Below are 23196 nucleotides of genomic sequence, written 5' to 3' on the forward strand. Positions count from 1 at the left end.
GATAAGGAACATATTGATGCTCCAATAACTGCGGACGAGGTGGCCATTTCGATTCGCTCCTTGCGTTCGGGAAAGGCTATGGGTCCTAACGGCCTGCCTATTGAACTTTACAAATTGCGGCCTCACAGGATAGCGCCCTATGTAAGAGATATGTTTTGGAGTCTCAGGAGTGCGGATCTCTACCCGGTGATCAACGTCTCGCGACCATTGTGGTGATACAAAAGGAGGGGCACCCGAGAGATAGGTGCACATCGTACAGGCCGATCTCTCTTTTGAACGCTGAACCTAAGATCCTTTCTAAAATTGCTGGCTAACCGCTTGATCACCGTCATTAGTGAATTGATACACCCGGATCAATCCGGTTTCATTCCTCATAGAAAAATTGCTCTGAATCTCAGGCGTCTACACTGTGTTCTCGCGAGAGCTGCGACGTTGCGTGAGCCGGCCGTCTTGGCGTCATTAGATGCCACGATGGCTTTCGATACCATGGAATGGCCATACTTATGGGCCGTGTTGGCTAAGTTCAGGTTTGGGCCTAGTTTTATTGGCTGGGTGCGGCTTCTCTATGAAAACCCCCTTGTGCAAATTGTAGTGAACGGTCGTGTTTCTCAGTTCAGTCTGGGAAGGGGCACTCTTCAAGGCTGTCCCTTGTCTCCGTTATTGTTTGCCCTAGCCCTAGAACCTCTTGTTGCGTGGATCCGATGGGAGCCCTTGATGAAGGGTATTCGATGGTCTCCTAAATTCGAGGATCGCATCTCGCTCTACACGGATGATATTTTACTGTATCCGACCTCGCCCCGGAAGTCTTTGATGGTTCTGTGCGATGTCTTGGCCTCCTTCGGTAGGAATTCTGGTCTGATTATTAATTGGTCGAAATCCTATCTATACGTTCTTTCTGGTGATGTTCCTCCTCTCCCACATACCTGCCCTATTCAGGTGACTCTCACGGGATTTAAGTACCTCGGTATCTTTATCTCATTGGACCCGATGGTCCGTTATGAACAGAATCTTCTCCCACCTCTGGCTAGATTGAAACAGGACGTCGCGGGTTGGCGTAAACTTCCGCTTTCGCCGCTTGGCCCTGCAGCCCTATATAAAATGATGTCTTTGCCTCGTTTTTTGTATGCTCTTCAGAATACTCTTGATATTGTCCCTGCTAGCTACTTTCGTGCTGTTGAAGACATCTAGAGGAAGTGGATATGGGACGGTAGACCTCGTATTGCTTTGGCCAAACTGACGCTCCCCTGGTATGACGGGGGAATCGCTCTCGATGACATTAAACGCTATTACTGGGCTGCCCAATTGAGTGCCATCAACCATGGTATGTATGGTCCTGTATTAAATCCTGCTTTCGCTATGGACAGATGGCTGCTGCCCGGGGGTAATCATTATAGGGCGCTCTACTCAAAATCGGTGGTCAAGACTCTGTCGGGTCCTACAAAGACGGCGGTGCCTACTTGGCAAGACGCTAATACTTCCCTGGGGTGGAAAGATCATTTAACCTTAGCGATCCCGCTCTTCAGTTCGGACAGGCTTGGGAAGTTATGGGAAACCAAGGGGTTCGACAGATGGGACCTTATCGGTATTAGTAAGGTGGGCGACCTCTGGGTGAAGGGCAAGGTGAAATCATTTGAGGTGTGAAAGACGGAGTTTGAACTGGGTGACACAGAATACTTTCGCTACGTCCAGGTTCACCATGCTTTAACGTTGGTATTCCCTTTGGGTGAGGTAATTCCAGAGTCGTCCCCACTTGAGGATAGGCTGTTGGATGGCTATGTCCCAGACAGCACCATCTCCCTTGTTTACAAGAAATTAATTGATAATAGGCCTGATCTCCTGTTGCATCTCCGGGATCAGTGGACCCGTGACGGTCTGGAATTGGACGACGAGGACTGGCAATCTGCGATCTCCTCTCCCAAGGAGGTCGCGGTTCCAGCTCGACTCCGACTGGTACAGCTTAAGATCCTCCACAGAATCTACGTCACGGGCCCCCGTTTGGTCCATATGGGTTTTTTCTGAGGAGGGATTATGTAAGCGAGGATATGGGCAGGTTGCTACCTTTCTTCATATTATTTGGGAATGTCGCGAGATTGTTGCTTTTTGGAGAAGGGTCCATGAGGTTATGAAGGAAGTGACTGGTGTTGCTCTTCTGCCGGAGGCCAGACGCTGCTTGTTGAATGTCTGGGAACCTACAGATTATAATTTATCTCAGATTCAGTGGGCTTCCCTGGGGGCCATGATCGCCAAGTGAGATATCGCTCAGTTGTGGGGGTCCCAGAGACCTCCTACAGTGGACTTATGGAAGGAAAACATGGACCGGTGCATGTTCAGGGAAAAGACTGAATACGTAGCCAGGGGTCGTCCCCGGAAGTGGTGCAGGGTATGGGGACCTTGAAATACTTATCGTGGAAACATATGTATACCGCCTGCGGTTGACGACACTGATGCTCCACCTTCCCCCTGACCCACACATTTTGACCATTCTACTGTATTGTTATTATATTTGACCCTTGTTCTCCCTCATCCCCTTTCTTTCTATCGACTGCTGTTCAAATGTATTTTTCCTCCCTTAATCGAACTGGCATTTTGTATAACATGTCTCATGCCTTGCTTGTTTGCATATTTTAATAAAAAGAAACAAAACAAAAAAAAATCCTGATGTGTATTTTATAACTAATAATAAGGTTTTATGCCCACATGCATCAAGCATTTTTGGAGTCGCAAACGGTGCGATTCCTTAAAATCGGCCATTTGCGATTCCAAAAATGCTTTTTGAGATGCATCATTTGTTTTTGTTGAAAATCGCTAATTTTGCGATTTTCTAAAATGCGATTGCATTTAAGGAATCGCAATTTTGCGATTCCCTAAATGCAATGCATCATTCTTAAAAAAATTGCGAATTTAAAGATGGTTGAACCTCGTGGTAATTTGCGAAAAAGGTTTAAAATGCTCAAATTAGCATTTTAAACACTGTCATGTTACAGACACACATGTCCTTAGGACATGTGTGTGTGAAACATCCATTTTAAAATACATTTCAGGGGTGCAGGGGGGGGTCCTTTGGACCCCCCCTGCACCCATGGAATGCATCAACATTTTGCGAATTCCAATTTGCGAATTCGCAATTACCATTGATTCCTATGGGCCTTTTGGCCCATAGGAATCAATGGGAATTGCGAAATCGCAAATTGGAATTCGCATAATATTTGCGATTCGGTAAAAATTGAGATTTTTACAGAATCACAAATATTATGCACTTTCAATAATGCATCCCGTTTTGCGATTCCTTATTTGCGATTCGGTAAAAATCGCAAATTTGGAATCGCAAAACGGGAGTTTGATGCATGTGGGCATTAGTACTTTGTGAATTAAAACATCGTACTTTGATTTGTTTCTGTTTTTTTCATTTGGGTCTTATATTGCTTCTATTTTTCTATAAATCTTTTTCTATTTCCCAGTCTGGGACCCCTTTGCTTATAACAATTATCTAGCCAGGTCCCAGTGACTTTTTTTTGGGTCAACCCTGTTTAATATAACGTGGATTAACCATTAGGCAAAATAAGCACTTGCTTGGGCATCAAGGGAAATGGGGCACCACAGAATGTTTTCATTGTTGGATTCACCATGGACCATATGGTGCAAAACGGCAAATGATGCAGATGAACCTCTAAATATAGTGGAAGTATACAAAAACAAACATTATTTTCCATATAACTGTAAGTTTTGTTTCAATTTGAGAAATAAAATGTAATTTTGCAGTTTATTATTGTTTATATTTTGAATTAGATAAGTATGGGGGCACCACAACATTTTACGTGCTTATTGCCTTTAAATATCTTGTTCCGGCCCTGAGGAGCATGCCTGCAGATCTCACATTACCCAGTTCCACACATGAATAGCGCATCTAGTCCAGTTTTATCCACTAACTTCTTGAAAGAAATGCAAGCTTACAGGCTTTGGGACCCTCATTCCAAATGGATCATCTTGCAATTTTAGTCTCACTGTCTGACTGCCATCCTTCAAGATGTTTCAGACGTACTCAATAAATTCTAAAAGCTTTGGCCAGGTCTAACAATGTCAATGTGGGTCTCTATGGCATAAGGCAGGCACCAGCAGACCAGTCAAGGTGCATAGCTGGGAGTGTGAATTCCAAAACATGGCCATCAAACACCAGTATACAGTAAAACATCCTTTACCAAGAACCAAATCCAAAATGATTGTTGATGATGGTCAGTTCTTGCATCTATTCTAATGCACAATAAATATTCAACCTTTACACATCATCGTTTTTTATGGTGTGTTGGTGGAATTGGTTCATTTGAAATGAATCCAGTCTACAACTCCCATAATCTAAAGTGCTGGTCAATGAAATCGGAAGACTTCAAACAAACATCCCATGCCATCGCAGGCCATCTGGTAACCCTAACTAAATATTAGTTTCATGAACCAGATTTCTAAGTCGCAGTGGAAGTGTGTATGAGTGTAAATTAATTGTAACTAATACAAGTCTAGACTGCAAATACAATCTGTGTCTTTGAACCGGGATTGGGTCTAACCAGGGTAGTGGTGCATAATTCAAGTCTGGAGAAAGGTGCCTTGTGAGAACTTATTGGGTGTCTCTAAAGTGTGACAGTGGATCATAATAGAGATAAGGATAGAAATGCATTTTTGGTGCTCCGCACATATCTCCAGACTGAGAAAGCAGCGCATAATGCATAATGGAGATCTGATAGAGCTATATTGTGAACACTCTACCAGTATCAGGTTTTGGGAAAGTGATAAGCATAGCACTGGCAATATGATGTGAGGGTTAGTGGTATTTATTGTTTAAAGCAAGAAACAAAAAGATAAATCATGCTGCAGGATAAACATGGTGGCCATATGCTTGCAATACATTTGTTTAAATTTAGCAAATATATGAACCATTGAATATAATCTTAAAAGGAACGTATGGGTGCTTACTAGGTAAGTGTGCATAGAACAGGAACAGAAATTCTTTTCAGTTTTAATGTATATCACTCAGAAATATGACTCCTTTTTCTGCAAAGAAAGGATGCTGTTGGCAAAGAGTTAAATTAATATGACACCATGGTTTAAACAGGTAAGGATGACAACAGAAGAACAAAGGAAAGGAAAATATATTGGCAAAGTAAACTATTAGCCCACCAGCTGTCTCACTGAAGTGCACTTCTTTGTTTGCAGATATGCACATTTCCAGGAAAAATGCTGTCACTCAGTGCATGAGAGCCTTTGTCGAAGTGAGTTAACCCATTGCTCCACACCAGACATTGCATTGCTTAAAAGCAATATGTGGCTGACAGTTAAACAGAACAGTGGACGAAGAGAGCTTACCAAAATCCCCTCTTTGTATAGATATAGGTATGCATTTTCAGGTCGCAGCCTACCAGACAGCGCAGCTGTCTAGTATGTGAAAGACATCTTAGGGAGTTTCATAAAGTTGACCTGTGAATGCATTCTGCCCGATGCTTGCCATTGACTTTGTGATTTTTAACTTGCATTTTGTAAGAAAAAGGTTCCACAAACTGAAGGTAATAAGTAGTGGTTTATTGGAAGAAAGATCCCATCCACAGGTGAGCATCCAGCCAGCATCAAAGTAGGATAGCAACTGCTTGTGGATCAAAGCATAACATTCCATAAGAGATTCCAGTGCCTCATGACATCAGCGCAGCTATGTCATGAAGCACAAACACACAGAACCACGATGCCACACATCTCCCTTCTAACAACAATGACAAAATTACAAAACAAAATGAGTAAATATTAAAGCATAAATCACACAGTCACGTAGTCTTTTAAATACTCAGGAGAATGGGAAACCCTTGCAGACTTGCGAAGAGGTGAGGAGGGTTCGTCTCTAAGAGTTGGACAATGACGACTGCAAGAAGCCTCCACAAGATCATTACTAACCACCACCACCCTGTTCAAGTTCCAAACACGATGATCTGCAGTTTTGATGGCATTTTTAAAAACTTTGATGACACGAATAGGCTTCTTAAAGGTAATAGAAAGGGCCTTATTGTTTTTGCAGGGATTTTTAACAAGTACCCAATCTCCCACTTTGACAGGCGTGACTTTTACAGAATTCCTTGCATCAAAAATCCTTTTTCTATCCTCAATTCTAGAAGATTCACGCAACATCCAGTCATCACAGACATCATGAGGACATGGTTGTAGATCATTAACCCATGCAGGTACCACAAGGGTATTGGGAGTACGTGACCTAAAAAGTTCAAAGGGGGTCTTCCCAGTAACAGCATGGGGAGATATCCTGTAAACCTTAACCTTCTTAAACACATCTGTCCTCCAATCTGTGCCAGCAGACTTGGCCATTCTGATGGTTTCTTTGAGAACACGGTTGAATCTCTCAACCATACCATTGGTTTCTGGGTGGTACAAGGATGACTTTTTGTGTTTAATACCTTGCTCTAACAGAAAATGTTCCATCTCTTTAGATACTAATTGGGGACCATTGTCCGTGAGAATGGTGTTAGGAATGCCCTCCCTTGCAAAAAGTTTGGTTAAGAAAGCCACCACATGCTTAGTCTCGATGCCACGAGTTATGGCAATTTCTGGTCATCTGGAAAAGAAATCAACAAGGACAAGAACATACCACTCACAACCAGCTGACACAATGGCCCCCAAAATATCCAAACCAACCTCTTTCCAGGGTGCATTCGGTCTGTCTCTAATCACCATAGGTTGGACTTTAGGTTTTGCCACCTTCTCACTAAGAGCACAGTCAATGCAATCCCTAACTTTACGCTCCACTTCCAAATCCATATTTGGCCACCAATATGACCTCCTCAAAATCTCTTTGATTTTTGAGATTCCTAAATGGCCAATATGTGCTAAAGACATAAGCTCATCCCGAAGAGCTAGGGGTGGAACTAATCTGGTTCCCCTAAAAACTAAACCATCTTGTTCTGAAAGCTGATCTTTGACATGCCAACATTTCTCAAGGCCTTCATTGGATTTAGGTTTAATTTTCCATCCAGTCATTAAAAGTTTGAGAACTTCCACGAGAAACAAATCCTCCTGAACCATCTTCAACCACCTGTCTTTATCAATGGCAGCCTCCTCTACAACACAAACCATCTCATCGTCTTCATCCCAATCTTCCTCTTCGTTAGCCTCAGAACTAGGAACAAAGCGAGATAAAGCATCTGCTACCTTGTTTTCCACCCCAGGTAGGTATTTTACATCAAAATCATAATCTTGCAAACCAACAACCCATTTTGTGATCCTACCAGACACAGCATCAATACCTTTTTTTTTTAAATTTCACAAAGCGGCTGGTGATCCGTCCTAACCTCAAAGGTCGTTCCCCATAATACGTTTTTAAGCTTCTTGACTGACCAGTAAACAGCGAGAGCTTCACGCTCAATCACCGAGTATCGGGTTTCAGCTCCCTTTAAACTCCTAGACAAGAAAAGAATGACCCTCTCAGTGCCCTCAAACTTCTGAACCAGTACGGCACCTAAACCCTTCAAACTTGCATCAGTAATTAAAATAGATTTCTCAGAAGGATCAAAACTGCTTAATTTCGGGGCAGAGGCTAACCTCTCCTTGATGACTTCAAATTCATGTTGACATTTTTCTCCCCAAACGAAATCCACTCCTTTCTTCAACAAATATCTCATGTTGGCACACAAAGAGGCAAAATCTTTCACAAACTTACTATAATATTCAGCAAGTCCCAAAAAACTCATCAACTCTTCCTTATTCTGTGGGGAAGACAACTTAGAAATGGTAGAGATCAAATTTTCCTTAGGTAAAATTCCTCCTTCAGTAATTGTATGACCTAGATAGTCAATGGAGGTCTTTCTAAACTTGCATTTATCAATCTTGACGGTTAAACCTGCAGCACATAGTCTTTCTAATACTGCAAAAAGCCTAAGATCATGCTGCGAATTATCTATGCCAAACACAAGAATGTCGTCTTGGTATACTCTGACACCCTGTAAACCTTTTAAGACCTTTTCTAATGCCCTTTGAAAAACCGACGCGGCTGACACTAAGCCAAATGGTAGTCTGACAAACCTAAAAGTGCCATAAGGTGTCACAAAAGAGGTCAAATCTTTTGAATTCTCCTCTAACCTAATCTGATGGTATGCAGACCGTAGATCAATGGTGCTAAAGATCTTAGCACCCTTGAGTAACATAAGCATGTCTGCAATCTTGGGTAAAGGATAATGATCTGTAACCACACACTTGTTAAGCTCTCTTAAATCAACACAGAGACGAAGAGAGTTGTCCGATTTCTTAGCTGCAACAATCGGGGCAACCCATTCCGTTCCTTCTACTGTTTCAATAATGCCTCCCTTGACAAGCTTGTCAAGTTCAGCTTTAACTTGTTCCCTGACAGCCACAGGTACATTTCGCACCTTGCAGCAAACAGGTACAGCATCCTTTTTCAAAATGATACGATGACAATAATCATTCAGGCACCCCAAGTCTTCAGAAAAAACTTTAGGAAACCTCACTTTCAACTCAGAGTTGAAATCTTGAGAGACCAGTGAGATAGTGTGAGAGGTAGAAGGGAAAGGCTCTTTTAATACAATAGGAGGTGTCGAGTTTGGATCAAGCATTACCCCCAAATCCTTGAGAGCAAACCAGCTTATTATGCTATCTCCCTTTTGAGAAACATAAATTTTTGCTTTGGCCAATCTATTCTTATAATTGATAACACCTTCACAAACCCCAAGTAATTTAATGGGTTGTCCAGCATAGCCAAAAGGCCTTATGTCAGGGCGAGACAACTCGAGCTTTTGCCCTAACTTATTCAAGAAAAATTATTTTGCTACAATAGTGATTTTTGCTCCAGAATCAAACAAAACTTTTGTGGGGAAACCTTCTACTAAAATCTCGTCAGAAGGCGAATTTTTTGCTTCTTCAGCACTTACAGTCTGTATACAAATTTGGCCACAATCTACATTTTCATCTGAATTACATTCATTTTCAAAATCATAAAATATCTCATTCACTCTACCTTCGTAGTTTCACCCTTTACAACATGAGGTAAAATGTCCTTTCCTTTTACATTTACCACAATACGCCTTCCAACCTTGAAACTGTCTATCCGTAGCAAAATGCCCCATTTTACCACACCTATAACACCTTACTTGGGAGAAATCAAGACCGTTCTCCTTCTTTTTATAGGGAATTTTGCTTGAAACATTTTCATTTCTAGATTCTTTCTGGTGATTTTCGCCTACTCTAGGAGTAGATTTTACAACATTCACTGTTTCCTTAGTAGTTTTGTTCTCACCATTTTTTTAATGACTTCCACACACTTGATAGAATGTTCTATCCTCTTTGCAATAGTAAGAACTTCTTCTAAAGAAGGTTAATCCTTTTGCCATAATTCCTCCCTCACCTTTTCAATATAGCATCCAAGCATGAACTGATCTCTTATGTGTTCATCAAGAGTCGCACCAAACTTACACGAAGAAGCTAGCTTCCTTAAAGCTGTAATGTAATTTTCAATTGTCTCTTCTTCCATTTGTGTTCTCCGACCAAAATGATATCTTTCTAATATTGTACTGACTCTAGGAAGATAATGTTCATCCAATTTTTCAATACATATTTCATATTCATTTAAAGTACTATCATCAAAGTCAGGCAAATGATCGAATACCTCTTGTCCTTCTGCCCCCAAACAGTGTAAAAGTAAAGCTGTCTTTCTTTCAGCACTCAAACTAGATCCACATACTCTCGCATACCTTTCAAATACTTTACGCCATTTTTTCCATCTGATAGGTGGATCCCCAGGTGAGGACAAAAAGAAGGGGGGGCAGTTACATTTTGCATATTGTTGTTACCAACAAAAGAAGACAAGAGAAATAAAACACAAAATAAAAATGAGAGAAGAGAAAAAAAAAATCAAATATGTGTGTGTGTAACAGTAAGTGCACACAAAAGAATAATAATAATTCGTAGTAAGAGTGCAGAGGAGGTATAGTGTGAGTGTGTCACAGTAGCAGGACACACAAAAGCAGTTCAAGTATAGTGTGTGTGTGTCACAGTAGCAGGACACACAAAAGCAGTTTCAAGTATAGTGTGTGTGTGTCACAGTAGCAGGACACACAAAAGCAGTTTCAAGTGAGTGTCTCCAGAAGGTAAATAAAAGGTTGAAAAAGTCAAAACAGTACCTTTAAATTGTTCTTCACTGAAAATGTGGCAATGCTTGTAGAAAACAAAGGACTTCAAGGTAAATTAGAGGATTATCGATGATTAGCGGTAATCATAGTCATGAAACGCAAAGAAAGCGTAATGCGTGTACTTTGAGGTGAATATCAGGAAAGTGACCAATCCAAGATGGCTCCCACGTTTGCGTGACTCCCAGAGTACCTAGCGGCACGCTTGCGTCCTTCCCAGCAAGCTTTGCGAACAGCCGTGAAGAAGATCCCATCCACAGGTGAGCATCCAGTCAGCATCAAAGTAGGATAGCAACTGCTTGTGGATCAAAGCATAACATTCCATAAGAGATTCCAGTGCCTCATGACATCAGCGCAGCTATGTCATGAAGCACAAACACACAGAACCACAATGCCACACATTTCTTACTTTTCATTTGCTGGCTTAGGATCTCCAGGTTCACTTCGTCCCTCCCATGACAACACTTTATTTACCAGGATCATTCCGAGCGCTACCTTTCTGTAAACAGTCCTGTAAATCTTGTTCTTATCTCATCACATCTGCTGTGCATTCAAAGACAGAGGTCAAATGTCAAGCTGTGTCTTTGAAGGAGTCTGGTGTATACTATGCTTTCCACTGACTTCAAAGTGAGAGCGTCTATAAGAAATGCAGATTGCTCTCCCCATGGAGTAGGGGTGTCACTTTTTTTTAATGACTTTCCCATTGATAAAAACTTGTGAGCCTGGACAAATCGCATTTTCCAGCATCTGGTTCATTTATTCTTGTTAATGTTATTCTAGCTAGTCGCGGAGGTTGCTTTTACCACATTTGCTCTCTGTCGTTTTTAAAAATAATTCCTGGGTCATAACATTGCATCACAATCATGAAATGCTTTGTTGTCGCTCATATAGAGATTCAAGTGATTTTTTTCTTAAGCAGACATTGTTCTTTGGGACTCAATGACTTGCCATGTGTTGCAATCTACATTATGTGGATGGATGCCCCCGTTCTCAAACCCTCCAGTTAAAACCTTGTAAATTGTTACTACTGCACAGTCATGTAGAAATACCCATCTAGCACCTCGGAGTAAACAAAACTTGTTTCAGCACATGGTAAGACTTGAAGATATTGGAGCACTTTACATTATCACCATTTACATTACACAAGTCCAGTCTCATTTCTTTCTTCATAGGAGCCTCTCTTGGCAAAGATTCCATCAACCATTGAGTATGCTCCTCTGTAACTGAAACTGAAACTGAAACACTTTAAACACTGCAAGAATCACAATAAAAACAATCAATACAACAATAGTCCCTTACAATAAAGTTATTAAATGAGGGTACAAAAACCAAATTCATACCAAATTCATACCAAATTCATACCTCAATAGCAGCAATTATTACAATTCATTCCGTTCAATGAATATATCCTTGTGTAAAATGTTTTGCCTAAGCTGCATGGGGAAAACTAGAAGAGGAGGAGGGATAGAATTGCTGAACCCTCTTCAAACTGTCCCCCAGGAAGATTTTTATGCTTTTCATGTAGTTCCCCAAAGCGATGGCTATATCCAGATTTGCCACTTCTAATAGTATATGTATAGCTTAGGCTCTTTAGTGCTCAATGCTAAAACCGCGAGGTAATCAACCAATATATGCAGAATATAATTTTTAGTTCCGAGGCCACATTTACAAATTGCATCAGCAAATGACATTTGAGCATTAGTTTTTCCCTTCATTAGCCACGGGTCCATTCTGATTCGTACTCCTAGTAGTTCACACCTAAGCGCATAAATTGGCAAGGTGTCCAGGTACGGATACCATGATTCTTTTACCCAAGAATGTCTTATCTCTTTCACTGATTTTTTCATGCTCTGGTATACCAAGTCATTTTTCCTGGACTGTTCCTGACCTTGGGATCTAAATGAGGCCTTGGTAAATTCTGTCTCCAGTGTGCATTGATTTAAACTCACATTTAAAATCTTCGCTGTGGTTAAGATCTTTTTTTTTACCTCTCTTGCCCACTTTAAGCTACTACTTCGAATCACCTCCCTACACCATTGTGAGACCTTCTTCACACCCCGGGGTCCTGGCGTTTCCAGAATCTTAACAGTGACATTTGGATCTGCATGTTCCAGGCTGTTGTTCCTGTCTCCATTCTTACAGCCTGGATCATAGCAGAGCTTGGTAAAGACAGTACGGGTCCCATCTACATTTGCTGCTTAGGTACAGGACTTCAGCCCCGTACAAAATCTGCGGAGGTATCATGGCATCCTATGCTTTTAGCATAGGTCTATGGGACATTTCTCCATATTCTTTATTACATTTTTTCAGCCCACAGATTGAGGGAAAAGCTTTTTCTTTTTGCTCACCATTCAAGGGCACTGTCAAACCAGAGGCCTAAATATTTATATTCTTTTACAATCTCCAGTTTGATATGCCCTTAAAACCAGCTAAAAATGTCTGTCTTTTCCCAAAGCATAAAATCTTTGTTTTGTCCATATTTACAACTAAAACATTTTTCTCACAGTAGTCTTTAAAAACATTAATTTCCTTTGTAGCTCAAGCTCCATTTTATCGAGTATCACAAGATCATCTGCGTTTAAAAGACATGGCACTTTATTTCCGTTCATTCTAGGGCTTGCACTTCTTTCCACTTCTAAAACTTTGGGTAGGTCGGCCAAGAATAAAGCAAATAATAGAGGACCCAGAATGCAGTCTTGTCTCAGCCCAGTCCCTACCACTATTTTGTGTGTTAATGCCCCTTGTGTATCTTTAATTACCTGGGCCCAGTTTCCTGTGTGTAGTTCCTTTAAAATAACCAGTAAGCCCTCCGGTATTCCATACTTACTCAAGCATTCCTAAAGACACTTGCGGTCCACTGAGTCAAATGCCGCCCGGAAGTCAACAAAACAGCAATACAATTTCCCATTCTGCTCTATTGACTTCCTGGCAAGTGCCCAAAGGGCAAAGGGCAAAGCAGTGGTCTATGGTGGAATGGCCTTCTTTAAATCCCTCCTTTTCTACCGGTATAATCGAGTACTGTTCCACCCAAGCTTTGAGCCTACCTAGTATTATTTTCGCAAGGATCTTTTCACCAATATCTAACGGATTTATTAATCTGTAACACTTTGGTGTATCCATGTCGCCTTTCTTATGCACCAGTCGGACTATTTCTCCTTTCCAATTGCTGGGGATCTTCCCAGATTCTAAGATCGCTTGAAACATGAATCAGAAGAAATCTGACCACCAATTCAGTTGTGATTTTATTATCAGAGCTGGGAGATTGTCTGGTCCTGCTGCTCTTTTTAGGTGCAGAGTTTTTATTGAAAATTTTACATTTGAGGGTAAAAAATCTGCATTGATCTCTTCGACTAGCCCGCCCCACTCCTGATGCTCCCCAGCAGCCAATTCGCTTCCCAGGCTATACAATTGCAGCAGGTATTCCAGCCACGTAGCTTCTTCCACCACCCAATTCATTGAAGCAGGTGGTGAGTTCTGCTGCTGATTGTACCATCTTTCAAAACTGGCGTAAATTATTTGTCTCAATTGCCTCCAGTAATTTTGCCCAGCATGAATCTTTATAGGACCTTTTTGCACTCCTTATTAACATATTATATTCTTTTTTTAAATGTGCCAGCTTATCTGCCCTTTCCTGATCATATTTTACCCTTAATCTACGTGCTTCTCTCCTTAGCTCCTTCTTCTCTTTTAGGCAATCCTCAGTAAACCACTTCCCATGACTCTTTTTTACATTTTGATGGCTCTTTAAATTTTTTCGATTTTTTCTAAGTTCTACTCGGAGGCTTTGTCCACATACAGTCAAGTCCCTTCAGGTGGATCCCCAAGAGCTCTAACTCCAGGGGGTTACTTCCTTCTCTTTGATAAGTTATAAAATCCTTAGCTAATGCAAAATTCCAAGGTGACATAAAGACATAGGGCCCGATGTAGGTAAATCAGATTTACCGCTTCAGAAATACCGAATTTTACCGATTCGGTATTCATGTATCGGTAAATCTGATGTAGGTATTCATTCGGTAAAAAATACCGAATCGGTATGATTCAGTATTTACCGATTCTGTCATTACAGAATCGGTATTTGCCATTGATTCCTATGGGCCTTGACGCCCGTAGGAATCAATGGCAAATACCGATTCGGTAATTACAGAATCGGTAAAAATACCGAATTGCCAAGGGGGACAGGGTGTCACTTTGTCACCCTGTAGCACCCCAGTTTTTGGCTTGTGTGCAATGTGACACACATACATGCCCTTAGGGCATGTATGTGTGTCACATTGCACAGGTGTACATGCACAGATGTGCATGTACACAGAAATTCGTAATTTACCATGCAACAGTATTACATGGTAAATAACGAATTTCTAAGGGCCTGTGGCACTGTAAACTGTGCCACCTACATTTGGAATGACAGAATCGGTATATTTACCGATTCAGTAATTTTACCGAATCTGTAAATATACCGGTTCTGTAATTTTCAGCCCCCTACATAGCAAAACCCAAATACCGGTCGATAACGGCCGAAATCGGCCGTTACCGACCGGTATTTGGGCTCCTACACCTGGCCCTAAGTCTATTGGATAATTTTGTGAGCCTGGTTTAAATGTTATCATCGCTGGGCAGTCAAGTGGTGACCTTCCATTTAAACAAAAGAGGCTTTTTGCCCCCAAATGAATTCCCAGGTTTATATCCTGAGTGGTAGTTTCACAATTGGGGAATGTTGCTTGGTTTATATTATAAGCCTCCGATATGTCTGAAAAACAGCCATCAGATTTCTTTGGGTTTAGTTTATGATTAAAATCCCCCATCAATAATAATACATCCGAGCCATACTGTACCCCAATTAAATCCATGTCTTTTTTAAAATTGATCATTTCAGCAACATATTCCTCCTGGGTTCCTCATTGCATATATACATTTAAAAGCGCTAGAGGTGCATACTTTTTTTCGGTGGCTACTAAAAATATCCTACAAGCGAGCAGTCACTTACATTTTACACTAAGTTGGGCTGCTTTCTTTACTATTCTTGTTGAAATCAAAGTCATGATTCCTCCCGCTGGGCGACCAAAACTTTGTTTTTTTGCTGGGCGGTGGAATTGACGGAAGCCGTCGAATATTGGGGTCTTGCCACTTAGCCAAGTTTCCTGGATGCAAATGATCCCGGAGCTTTTTGTTAGCTCGTTTTCCCGTTTTGTCTCCCAGACCATTTACATTCCAGGAAACAATCTTTAGGCCACACGGCAACCCCATTGCCTATTCGACATCTACTAGGTAACCCTCTTCTCCATACTCCTATTGGAAAGGACTACGGGCCATATGTATCATAGTTCTGTTTTGCGATTCCTAAATAGCGTTTTTTAAGGAATCGCTATTTAGGAATTGCAAAATGGTATGTATGAAGAACATCGCTTTGTTTAGCGATTCCTTAAGCTTCCTTAATTGCGAATTCACATTTTGCGAATTCGCCATTAAGGAATAATTTCCAATGCATTCCTATGGGCCAGGAGGCCCTTAGGAATGCTTTCCAAATAATTCTCAAATTGCAAATTCGCAATTTGCTAATCGCAATTTGAGAATTATTGCAAGGGTGCAGGGGTGTCTCAAGGACACCCTGCTGCACCCCTGTAAATTACATGTGTGTGCATATGGCGCACATACATGCCAATGGGCATGTATGTGCGTCATATGCCACCCTCACAAATGCACATTTGTGCATATTTACAAGAAATCGCAAATTACCACCAACTACAAGTTGGTGGTAATTTGCGATTTCTAAACCTATAATCGCAATTCTTAAAAGTTTCATAGATAGCATTTAAGGAATCGCAAAATTGCGATTCCTTAAATGCTATGACAAATTAAGGAATCGCAAGTATTTGCTATTCCTTAAGATGCAATTGTTTCATACATATCAAATCATGCAAAATAGCCTTTTGCGATTCGCAAAGGCCGAAATTCGGCAAATTTCGGCCTTTGCGATTCACAAAAGGCTTGATACATATGGCCCTACATGGCTATAAACTTGACTCCAATTTCCGCACCATTTTTCTGTGTCTGAGTTGTTAACATCTATTTTGAGGATTCCCATACTTACACCTACTTCTTTCTCTATTATCCTCACCTGTCTCTTACCTAGGCCGAAGTGGCCACTTAGGATATACTTTTATTTGTGGCTTTCAGCCTGATTCATCAAGCTGAATTGCGCTCGCAAAGGGCCAGATTCTGAGAATCTGGCCCTTTGCGAGTGCGATTTTTGCATTTGGGATTCATCATCCCAAATGCAAAAATCGGTAATAGCGATTTCGCTATTTTGCGAGGAATTACATTTAAGGAATCTCTATTTGAGATTCCTTAAATGCAATTCATCATCCATTTTAAAATTGCGAATTCGCAATTTCGGCCCGCTATTTACCGCGAGGTCAAACCTCGTGGTAAATAGCGAAAACTTAGAAAAATGCTTTTAAAAGCATTTTTCTAAGTTGCATGTTGCACACACACATGTCCTATGGACATGTGTGTGCGCAACACCTGTTTAAATTTGCAGTTAAGGGGTGCTACAGGGTGTCCTTTGGACACCCCTGGCACCCTTTAAATCACTATCTTATTTGCGATTAGCTAATTGCTAATCGCAAATAAGGAATACTCCCCATTCATTCCTATGGGCCTTTTGGCCCATAGGAATGAATGGGGAGTTATTCCTTATTTGCGATTAGCAATTTGCTAATCGCAAATAAGGAATATGTAGGAATCGCATTTTCTTTTGTGATTCCTACACGAATCCCGTTTTGCGAGTCTGTAATAGCGATTCCTTATGAATCGCTATTAAAGACTCGCAAAACGCGTCTTTGATGAATCAGGCTGTTTGTTCCTTCAACGTCTATTTCTACAGCTTCTTCGGGTATTAGCATTATCCCTTTCTTTAATATCTCTCTCTCCGCTTTCAGAATTGCAAACTTCAACATGTCCGAATAAACCTATACCCTGGTGACCTCCTTTCCTTCTTCATTCTGCGTAAATCCTACTTGCCGCAGATCTTTTGTCCCTATGCCCTTCAAATTTGGGCATTGGGCAAATGAGTGTAAAAGTTGTGCCCTATTTAGCGGCACCCTCTTCCTCTGTTTCTTACCATATTCACCTGTTTGAATTGATTCAAGGTATAGCCACTTACTCTCTACACCCTCATTTCTTATCCCTGATGATACCATATGTAGCTGTCTGGAATGCTTTCTTGTTCCTATATCTGAGGCACTACCTAATTGTGGGCTTACTTTATTACAGTCAATGTTGTTGGGGTTCTTGGTCTCTGAATGGGGTAGATACCATGCTTGCTTCTCCTGACCCACTGGCTTGTTATGGGGTGTCACCTTTTTCACCTGCTTCTTTATTGCCATCCTCGTTCCTATTTCTCTTTGAGTTTTACTTAGCTGGATTCCCTGCTCAGAATTTCTCGAGCTTAAATCTCTAACCCCACTTCTTTTCTCTAGTTTAACAAATCTATTTTCTCTAACTTCCTTCCGGTTAGTCTCATTTGGTTATATACCCCATTTCTTGAATTCTCTCCCCTTCTTATTACCCTCATCGGCCACCTCGAGATATAAACCTCCTGATTTATCTTAGAGGGGTCAACCGTCGCTATCTCTTCCCTAACTGATGAAGGGGACTGCGGATCCGGTACTGTTCTTACCATTGCTGGCATTTTGTTTCTAATTCCTTCCAACTCCCCCTCAATCCTAAATAGATGCTTTTCTTGTACTTTTAAATTTTCATTATTTGACAAAGTGACTTCTAAAAGCCCCTGGAAAGTACTCTGTAGAATTAGAATCAGGTCTATCCTAGAGGATGCTGGTGTTGCTGAGAGTTCTACGTTGAACTCTGAGGTTTGATTTAGGTTGATGCTTTCTTTTCCAACCGAAAGCTCGTTCTCATGCTGGCCTTGCTTTTTAGACTCATTCCCCCTTTTCTCTGTGTCTGGTAAAACCTCTCCATCAGCTATTTCATTCTCGCTGTTTGAATCTGGGCAATCCTGTGCTCTCCACAGAGTCTCCCAGGTCTGCTAAGGCTTCTTTTGGTTTTGACTTTGGGTTCTGAGTATTTTTAGTTTTCCTGGGGGCCATTGTTAATGCCTATGCATGGCCAAAGCTGTTGTCAGCAGTTCAAATAGGTTCAAACGGGTTCAACTGTCCTCTTCTAGGATAGTCCAAGCAGGTTTGAGCTCAACAACTTTAAGGTACCAATCCAGAGAACATAGCCCCAAGCCCTCACTTAACTCTGATTGTGCCTCATTCCAGTGCTCTCCCCATGCCCTGTCGCTCACTGCAATTGACATCTCCGCCTTGTTTCTATCTCTTTATCAAGAGTTCCTATTGTATTTATATTTGTATTGTATGCTGGGTCCTTACTACCTCCTCCCGGTATCCTCAGTGCTGCTGTCTGGGCTTCACTCCCTGCAGGCGCCTCTCAGCACAGGTTCGGACCCAGAACTGGGCCAGAGCACTCTCAGCCAGCGCGCAGTTCGACACTGGTGGGTCTCTCCCTCGCAGCAGCGGTTGGACCCACTGTGGTGGCTATTATGTTTTGGGTATTTCTCTGCGTCCTGCGGTGGGTGGCTTTTTCTTCGGAGCAAAAAAGGGGGTGGTGATGGACAGAGTATCTGACTTAAACAGAACACTCGTACCCAGTCAACAGATCAGGGCTTGATCCATCACCGTTTTTTAGCTCACTGCACCATCCCAGCTCAGAACCTGGCTACATGCAAATTAGTCTGTCCCTGGCCCAGTGCAACATGGGAACAGGGCAGACCAAACTACCAAGCCAATTCTTATACTGGAAAGGAAACAAGCTTCCGGGGACCGGTTTCTGGCATTACAGCCGTCTTCGGCCTGGCTTGCTTGAATCCTGATGGTGCAGTGAGCAAGGGACTCACATCTGAGTATACCCTTCCACGCTTATGGTGGACAAAACGATTCAGAAAAGGGGGTGGTGATGGAAAGAGTATCTGAATTAAACAGAACACTCATACCCGGTCAACAGATCAGGGCTTGATCCATCACCGTTTTTTAGCTCACTGTACCATCCCAGCTCAGAACCTGGCTACATGCAAATTTGTCTGTCCCTGGCCCAGTGCATCATGGGAACTGGGCAGACCAAACTACCAAACCAATTCTTATACTGGAAAGGAAACAAGCTTCCGGGGACCGGTTTCTGGCATTACAGCCGTCTTCGGCCCGGCTTGCTTGAATCGTGAGGTACATCTAGTAACGACTAGGTGAACTGAATTTTTTTGATATTGGATACTATAATATTCATTCCCCACTGCTAATCTCCTCCCATAATGCTTAGCAGGGCCTATGGTTGGGATTGTTTTTTTGCCAATAACTGTGCTTGGGGTGGTCCTAAGAGGATGGGACCACCACTGAAGTTCAACAAAATATGCTTTTTGTTTATGCTCTTTGTGTTCAAGGCATCTGCTTGGTCCTCCCCCTAGGTTAGGGGGGACCCCAAAATCATCAGCTCTCTCATTGCCAAATGTTTGCATTGTAAAAGTTTGCTTTTGTGAATTGGTTATATGCTTTTAAGCATGTAAAATTGCTTTTTCAAAGCATCTGAGGATGTTGTTGATGTAGCTTCTACGCTACGTGATTAAGCACAGTTTTAGTACTGTACTACGTGCAATTTTCAAAGTGCGAATTAGTACAAACTTTGCATGTTCCATTAGCGTAGCCTAGTATTATGCCCAGGGTTAAAGGAGATGATGGATGGAGCACTGAGACTATTCAGGCACTCACCCCCAGTCACATATCTGGGTTGAATCCATAACCGTTCTTTTGCTCACTTCGCCACCTCAGTTTAGACCCCGCTATACGTAAATCAGTCTTGACCCTGTGCTTCATGGGAACAGTCCAGCCTGAACTGCCAAGCCAGGTTTTCCTTGAATCGGAAACAAGCATCTTGGGACCGGTTTTGGGGTAACACACCTCACTAGCCAGGTGTTATGACCAGATTCTCAGACCAGATAGAACCTGCTCACCAGAGCACCACCAACCTGGCCAAAACGTAACCACCTCCCTCCTCAGGACCCATCTATCCAGGCACCTTGGTACCTACCTGAGGATGTGGAACTCGCAATATACAAGCTCATATCATTAGAAACACCACTAAATCTATACGGATTACTAGGAATACTCACTGATTACTAAGGACGTCCATGCCCTACACCACACTCATACCTCATAGTCTCGCGACCACATGGGTCCAGACTAATCTACCCTGGGGCAGTTCTGATTATTTACCATTACACACTGACCACAGTCAGTGCTCGCTCGGCACCTCCGCAATCCTGCGTGCCTACACACCTGTCTGCAGCCCTAGTGCTCTCTTCCTCACAGCCCGGTCCACAATCCAGCGGACCTAAGCTCTGGTGTCCCCCCCAGTGTTCTCTAACTCACAGCCCGATCCGCAATCCGGCGGACCTAAGTACCAGTCTCCCACCTGGTGTTCTCATTAACGCTGCTTACCAACGACAATCACTCTCCTATGAATACCTTCAGCTCTCTCTCTCTCTCTATGTTGGGAAGTTTCTCTCACTATTTACTAAAGGTTCACTACTACAATAATATTATGGAATGGCCGAAATACTTAGTGTATAACCTATTCTCTTAGCTCAAGGACTCCTCTCTCTCCCTAATTATTCAGTGGCTACGTACCTGATCAGGGGCAGCATCTGTTCTGGCTGTAACACCTGACTAGAAGGAAAGGTTACCTGCGCTTTAAGAACAAGAGACACACACTGTATGCAAAAGTTATTCCTTGATTTAAGCGCTCCTACTCCCTTTTGATCCATCAATTGCTATATATATAGCAACTGGTTAGAAGAAAGGTTAGCTCTATCATAAGAACAACACATGCACACTGGTTCACTAAGAACTGGGGTATCTTTATTACAATAACAATAAAATGGGAATAGACACATACACAGATCTGCGGGGTCTCTGTAACTAACAGGAACTGTAACACACCGCTGAAAGAAAAAGGATTAGACATACAATAGCCTAGGGAATAAAGACAAGATTAAGGTGTAAGTGTAAAGCAAACTAATTCAGACTACCTCACCGATTAGAAGGAATGTTTCTCTCTCTCTCTGGTGGGATCAGGGCTCTCTCTCCCTCCGTCACCACAGCTTCACTCCTCTGGCTCAACTGCTTCAGCTGGCAGCTTCAACTCCTCCTTCTGCTTTAATGCATTCTGATAAACTGGCAGCCCCAGCTGATAGTTCCAACTTTGTTCATATGACTGCTCTCTCCAGCTTCAGCAATTATCTGCCTTCTCTCTTCATTCCAGAAAACCAATTGAACTGAACTATACTCTTCAGCTCCAGCAAACATTCTACTCTTCACTCTTCAAGAACCAAACTGACCACTCCTCCTCTCCTGCAATTCGCTAATATGGAATCCTCTCCCCTCATGGAAATTTCCAACAGAGGGCTGCCTCCCACCGAATTCCTGTGCTTGCTCCAGAACTCTCCGCGCAACCACAGTGGCCATCTGCATGTTACGTCTGGGCCCAAGAGACAAACACATTCTTCCGATAAGAACCAGTCCTGGCTGGTTTTCCCCTAGCAGACAACAGGCTTAACTATAAACATTACCTTTACCCTTCAAGCATCTCAGCTCTGCAGGGACAGAAAGTAAAATGGAGTCTCTCTAGTTCTGGGCCTTGTAGGCCTGAGAAGGATGAAATAACTCTTAGCTCTGTCAGAGTACCTACACAAACCATACCAATATGTAATATAAAGTCAGGACTACAAAGGACACATAATTATGTCAAAGCCAATAGGCAATAGATGGATTAGAGTCAAGAATAAGGGATCTATCATCATATAAAGCAGCTATCCTCTTCTAGGTCTGGAAGAAAGGGCTTAAAAGGGCCAACACAAGGTAAGAATACAGATTATAGATGTTAGCAAGCTTAAAGTCTTCATCACTCCGAAATAGAGTCAAAAACCATGTCAGAACACCAGGCTAGCTTGAATCTAGTGGCAAAGTGAGTAAGGGACTGCCGTCTGGGCATACCCTGCTAGCTTAGGGTGAACAAAGCAAGAACAAGGAGATGATGAATTGAGCGCTGAAACTTTTCAGACACTCAACTCAGTCACAGATCTGGGTTGAGTCCATCATCGTTCTTTAGCTCACTTTGCCATCACAGTATAGACCCAGCTATATACAAATTCCCTCATGGGAACAGTCCAGCCCGAACTGCCAAGCAAGTTTTTAACTGGATCGGAAACAACCATCCTGGGACTGGTATTTGGCTTTGTCAATGTTTTCTTTGTCATGGTGTGCAGCTGCCTGGCTACTGTGCAGAAAGGTTGAAAGTAAAAACAGTTTAATGAAGAGCTAGCGTAACTGCATCTTAGCTCTTTATTTTTTTTTGCCATGCTGCACTGCTGTAAAACACTACTAAACAAACAGAGGTGAGCCCTTTTGGCTTTGAGTTAGATCTGTGGGTCTCTAGTTGGCAGAGGTAGGTACCAATGTCCAAATAGGGACCCTTACTTCTACTCGGGGTAAGGGGGATGAACTCTTTAGATAACCCCTGCTCACCCCCCTTGGTAGCTTGGCGTGAACAGACAGGCTTATCAAAGGCAATGAGTAAAGTATTTGTACCAACACTCACAGTAACACAGTGAAAACACCAAAAATGGACTCCACACCAGTTTAGAAGAATAAAGTATCTTTATCTAAACAACACAAATCCTACATACACAGTTCAAGAATAAGTCTTCAAAAGAGCTCTAGGGTTTGCGTTAAAATAATACACAGTTGCGTCACGTTTAGCCTGAAGTACCTGCAGATGCGACAATAGTTCCAAGTGGAAGCTGCAGCATTGACAAATAAGTGATGCGTTACTCCTGAGACCCTGGGGAGGCGATGCGACAGCCCCGCTGCACGCAGCGGGCATGTTGCAACGAATCCGGTCTGTATGGGGAGGGATGCGATACCTTGTATGGATTCCGGTGCGCAGGTTC

The sequence above is a fragment of the Lissotriton vulgaris genome, chromosome 6 (assembly GCF_964263255.1).
Source record: "Lissotriton vulgaris chromosome 6, aLisVul1.2, whole genome shotgun sequence".
Classification (NCBI taxonomy): domain Eukaryota; kingdom Metazoa; phylum Chordata; class Amphibia; order Caudata; family Salamandridae; genus Lissotriton; species Lissotriton vulgaris.